At 34.8% G+C, this 6,425-nt stretch overlaps 1 pseudogene; it reads left to right on the top strand.

Moving 5' to 3' along the window:
* Positions 1–3,358: 3,358 nt before the first annotated feature.
* Positions 3,359–5,543, top strand: LOC120176782 (annotated as a pseudogene).
* The last annotated feature ends 882 nt before the right edge of the window (positions 5,544–6,425 follow it).

The raw sequence follows: 6,425 nt of genomic DNA, 5'->3' as shown, positions 1-6,425 counted from the left end.
TTTATTTTATTTTTTCTTTTAACATTTTTTATATAACATTTTAAAGTTTCATATTTCCTTCTTTGATTTATTTTCTTAGATTTAATTTTTATTTGATATTTCTTTTATTTTATAATCTAACGTTTTCAACTTTTTAGAGGTAATTTCAATAGATCAAAGGTAAGTAATTCGAATCAAGTCTTTAAATTTTAATTTTAATTTTCGCAATTAAGACAACCGACAAATTAAAATGGTACCGAAAGGGCAGTTCAAGGGTGCTAATCCTTCCTTGACTGTAACCGACTCCCGAATCTAACATATTTATGGTAAAACGTAGATCATAAGATGGTGTTCGATCAACTTAAATATTTTTTAAATGATCGATGGTGACTCTAACGTGTTTTATTTAAGTCGAATATCAATTCCGGGCCCACCCGAAAGACGGCCACGACAGTTTGGTGACTCTGCTGGGGACAGGTAAGTGAGTCATGTCAGAATTAATTTTTGTTTATCTTTTTAAGAGAAAATAACAAAATTTAATTTTAATTTATTTATTCGATTCTAATTATTCATGTTTGATTATTTTTTAATAAATAGTTGTACTGACATTTTTTAATGATTTCAAATTATTAAACATTTTCATCTCATGCTCTATACCCTAGCTCCAAACCTTTTTCTTAAGTGGAGGTGAAAGCGACGCCTTCGTGAGAATTTATTCTCCATATAGGCCTAGCAAGTAACCTTCGAGATTCATATACCTTATGTCTTCATGTGAATTTATTCTCCGTATAGACATAAGAGAATATATCCTCTCGAGTTTAACTTGGTCCATATAAGCTTGTAATGGGCTTAGGACTGAGGGTCTGGTAAGCCCAAGGGGGTACCAGCGAGGAGAACTCGGGTACCCTTCTTGAGAACTTAAACCGAGAGACTACAAGGAATTAGAGCCCACCCCAAAACTTCATTTCAAAACCTAGGCTGTCTTGAGTTATTCCATACTTTACTTTCTGTTCAAAGCATGCGAACTAGAAATATATGTGGTTAGGACTTGTTCAAAATTAACATACGGGATAGAGATCATGTTTAGGTAGGAATAATAAGTATGTGAGGTAGATAACATGTGGGGTAGGACTTTTTATTTTCATTATCATTTTGATTATTATCTTTATCTCACTAACTTTTTTCCTTTTCCTTTTATTTTATTTTTTATCATTTACATCATTCAAAGAAGGTGTCGTTCCACAAAAACGTGTTCGTTAAACACAAATAATCTGTATTAATGGACAAATAGGTTGTAATGCAAGAGGTGAAAAATGTCGAGGTACGACTATGGTTCGAAAAGACTCAGAAAGAAAAGGGAGACAGTCTGTAAGGAAACTATGTGTCAGATCTGGTTAGCTATGCTTCTGTCAGCCTAAAGCAGAACGATGTTCAAGAACTACGGAGCATTTGGGACAGCTGGAAAAGTGACCAGAAGTGGAGGTTCTGCCAACGGTATAGTGATATCGCACTTCTATTCTATGTCAAAATAGTGAGCCCTTAATCAGATCCCTAGTACAATTCTGGAATCTGGGGTACAACTACTTCATATTTAACCAAGAAGACATGGTACCTACAATCGAAGAATACATTGCTTCACTATATTATGAAAGAATCATAATGGATCAGGTTTACATCAAGCACATCAAGAGTCAACCTTTCAAGAACAGATTGGTAAAAGTGGCAGGGTAGATAAGAAATGGGTAACTGATCGAATTCAATATAAAGGTAGCGGGGAAGGAATTGCTTGGACCTATATCAAACAACTAATGAAGAATCACCCCGATGAATGGAAGACAATGGACCTTTTTGCGCTGGGCATTTATGGTTTGATTTCCCAAAGACTTTGGGATACATTGAGGCAGCTATGGTGGAACTGTTTGAATAACTCCTGACACGAGTAAATCCAGCACCAACAATTTTAGCTGAAACGTTTCGCTCCCTCAGCCATTGCAGAAAGATTGGTGGGGGAAGTTTTTAGGGTGTGCATAGCTTCTCCAAGTTTGGATCCATAGTCACTTCTAGAAGACTAACGGGATTTCTTACAGCCGATTCAACACTACTTATTCTCCTTTGGGGGAATTTTTTACCCTGAAATGGTAAGAAGGCATCCTAAAAGAAAAATGGATGAAGGTATTCACTCACCTTCAGAATAGGGATATTGTCTGGAGAGCCCCCTGGTTAATTTATAGTGACATTCTTTTCTGATGTGGAGACTCAGAAACTATGACATTATTTCACTATAAGAAAATATACCTTTAATAACACGCGAACGATGACACACACTAATTTATGACTTGCAAAACATGCGTGTCATTAAAAAAATGTCATGTTTTTAAAAATCTGAACGATTTATGACTTACAATAATGTGTGTCATATTTAATAGTCATAATCCAAAAAATTTACAAAAACACGGAGTACAGTTTTAAATGTGTGTCATCTTTAGGAGTCGTATTTTAATTTCCTCCCATTATTTTCATCCTTTCCCGCTTCTCTTCCCCCTCGTTAATCAATTCTAGTTTTCTCTCTGAATTTTTTGGGTTTTCTTTTTCTTGGTGAGGATATTTTCTTCAGTTTGTTGTTTTTTTAGTGGAGATTATAAGCTGAGAAAGAGGGGAAAATGTGGGATCTCAATGACTCGTCGTATCAAAACCTAGAGATGATGAATCCGAGGGTTGTTGTTCGTCGCAGAAGACTTCCGTAGACGGTGATGAAGACAAGGGAAAATGGGTCGGATCCATGTTGAATTCAAGTTCTTCAGCTTTGGTGGTCGAGGATGGATCGAAATAAGAAGATGGTGAGTGAGTTAAAGCGGGGTTAAAGAAGAGAAGTAGCAGGATTTTTGATTTCTCGGTGCCTCACGAAGAAGAAGAAGAAGAAGAGTGCTCCATGGAGAGTGAACCGGCTCCCGTGACCTGGCAGTTCTTTCCTCTTGATAAAGAATAGGAAACGGGTTCTTCTTAAGGGTTCCCCCTTCTTTTGTTATTTTTTTAGCCTCCTTCAATGTCCCATTAATGTTCTTTTGTTTTTACTTTCGGGTAAATTCATCTTTTTTTCATTTCCTTCAGTGTATCTGCCATGAAATTCCTACTTTTCATTTCCTTGATGGGTTTCGGGTAAATCCAACTTTTATATTCATTCTCTAGATGGATTTTTTCTAACACCATCACCATTCAAATGTCCTATTGTATTTGCATTAGTTGTGTTATTAAAAATCATTTATCTTTTGACATTTAAAATTAACTCCTTGATCTTTGATTGGGAAGTTTTTGCATGATTTAAACTAATCTCCAAATTATGTTCTTTATGCTATATATTCCCATGATTTGTAGGTATTATCACAACATTACTTCAAACACCTTGGTGGTCCTAGAGTCGATGGTTGTTCATGGTGTTAGGACTTTGATATATTCTAGTACATGTGCCACATATGGGGAGCCTGAGAAGATGTCAATCACTGAAGAAACCCCACAGGCACGTTGCAAACTTGGTTTTATGCTTGAAAACTTTTTAAATTTTTGTTTGAGGCCAAATATTAAAGGATCAACCTTTATCAATTTCTGGATTAATATAGAGTTGTATTACAAGGAAACTGACCTTCGTTTTGGAACCAACTCAGGTTCCAATCAATCCATATGGAAAAGGTAAGAAGATGGCAGAAGATATCATTCATGGATTTCTCTAAAAATTCAGACATGGCAGTAATGATCCTAAGGTTTTATTTTAGTTTACTTTTAGGAGCTTTGAGTTTACTCCATGTTTTCTTTTCTCAATATGCATAATTTTATCAACTTAGCATCCCAGAAGTCTTCAATGCCTTAAACCAAAACTAAGTATTTTAGATCATTATACTTTCTCATTGGAGGGAGTTAGTTGATAAGTTTTCATTGTTATGCCAGCCAACTGCTGCATATATAAGACATACATGCAAGTCTACATAGTCATGTTTTTAACACAGTCATTTTGTAGTTCTAGATTATAAGGAAACCATAGAAGGTAGCTTAGTTTAGAATAATTTAGGATTGATGAACTTTGTAGACCTTGAATGGCTTCTACTATCATATTCAATGTGTAGAGTTCTGACCACAATTGCTGATAGTCCAAGAATATGCTCTCCTATTAATATATTATTATTGTTATTAAAAACTTGAACATTAAAAGGAATTTGCTGATGTTATGATTCATATATATTTTTGTGAATTTTAGATACTTCAATGTGATCGGGTCAGATCCTGAAGGAAGATTAGGTGAGGCTCCCAGACCTGAGTAGCGTGAGCATGGACGAATTTCAGGTGCATGTTTTGATGCAGCTCGTGGTATTATTCTTGGTCTCAAGGTGTGTTATTCCTTTTATCCCTTCACTATGATTCTTTAATGATTGTTACGTATTTCAACTACACCTGGGTCAAGATGTAAACAACTAGTCATGTACAGACAATGTAGAGAACACTTCATTATTTTAGGAAGATTGTGAACACCACATATACTTTCTTGAAGGCCATGTGTATATTACTGATGTGAAATTGGATAATTTTGTGAATGTATTCTCTTCCTAACAATGGGAAGTTCAAAGAAGTATACTGAAGTGCAAATATGCGTTCAATCAAATCATTGATTTTCTGTGTGTGAGTATCAAGTAAAGTTTATTAGAATCAAAAGTATATATAAGTGATTCTAAAGTTTGACAGCTACTAGAAAAAATCTATGATCATTTATAATGCCTACATTTTTATCTTTTCCTTGAAACATGTTTGTTATAGATGATGATTTTGCATAACTGGATGCTTTGTGTATCTAATTTAATTTTCTTTTATGCTGACATCACCTTTGCAAGCATCTGCCTAATACGTTAGGCAGATCTTAGAGCTCATTGAAGATTTGAAAGATTTGGACTGAACTATGATTATCTGTCATTCCACATGTTTAACAATGATGCATTTTCTCGAGTGAAAAAGATTGTGTATATGATAAAATAATCTGTATATTAATTACTACAACTGTACTTTGTATGTGCTTTTTGCATGTTTATTTTGTTCTTGTAACTTTTATAATGTTATCACACCTGTCACCCAAGATGTCCATAGTTTTGCCTTTATGGTTTCAAATTGATTTTGGTGAACTTTGTTATGGTTATTGTGATTTTCGTGTATGTCAAGGGAATGGACTATAAAACACACGACGAAACTTGCATTTGTGATTATATCGATGTTACTGATATGGTTGATGCTCATGTGAAAGCTCTTCAAAACGCAAAGCCCCATAAAGTGGGAATCTACAATGTTGTCACCAGAAGAGGTAGATATGTGAAGGAGTTTGTGGAGGCATGTAAGAAAGCCACTGGGGTAAAGATCAAAGTCGACTATCTGCCCCACCGACCTGGAGACTATGTAGAAGTTTTAGTGATCCAACTAAGATAAGGCGGGAGCTGAATTAGACAGCTCGATTTACCGATCTCTAGGAGAGTTTACAGATTGCATGGAGATGGAAAAAGGCGCATCGTAAAGGATACACATCAGCCTCTTAGGTGATAGTTTCTTCTCTTGAGTTGTTCACAGGCATTTTATTTATTATAGCAAATGGCATATCGAAGAGATGAATGATAGTTTATTCTCTTCATTTTGACATAACATAATCTCGTTATATTTGTATAGGGTTTTGAGCAATCTTATGTGAAAAACATTATTAAGTCGTGATATTTTGTATCGACATATATGATTACAATATTTTTGATAACTTAATGTGAATATATTGTATGCAAATGGATTGCTTATATATAATATGATATATATATTTAGTATTATGAGGCATTATGTGATTATGATTGATATATATATATATATTATATATATATATATATATATATATATATATATATATAATTTACGAAATACAATCACGACACAAGAATGTGTGTCATATTTTTTAATGGCGTGTTCTTCAAAGACACACAATGTAAGTCATACATGCGTGTCATAAATTTATGACACATAAATGTGTGTCATTTTCATTTATGACAGGGGCTTCAATGACACGCAATGAGCGTCATAGATGCGCGTCATAGATTTATGACACATAATTGCGCGTCATCAAAAAATCATGTCAGTGGCTTCAACGATAGGTATTTGTGTGTCATCCGCACCCATAGATAACGCGCAATGCGTGCCAATAAAGGGGTTTTTTCTACTAGTGTTTGGATTATGGGGAGGGTCGGGTACTCTCCACTTTTGGCACTTCGACAGTATAGGGCACGCCAGTTTTTCCCAACAACATATGAAATATTTGGATCGGAATTTGCATATCATGGGGACAACTACAAGAAAAAGGTCAAAAAAGTAACTGAGTCGTGGAAGAAAATGTTACGTATGGATTTCGTGGATACTAAGGACATGCTTACTCCAAACTATTT

Source organism: Hibiscus syriacus, unplaced genomic scaffold (assembly GCF_006381635.1).
Source record: "Hibiscus syriacus cultivar Baekdansim isolate YM2019G1 unplaced genomic scaffold, ASM638163v2 tig00112254_pilon, whole genome shotgun sequence".
Classification (NCBI taxonomy): domain Eukaryota; kingdom Viridiplantae; phylum Streptophyta; class Magnoliopsida; order Malvales; family Malvaceae; genus Hibiscus; species Hibiscus syriacus.
The sequence above is the reverse complement of the archived record's forward strand: the minus strand, read 5'-3'. Positions and strand labels throughout refer to the sequence as shown.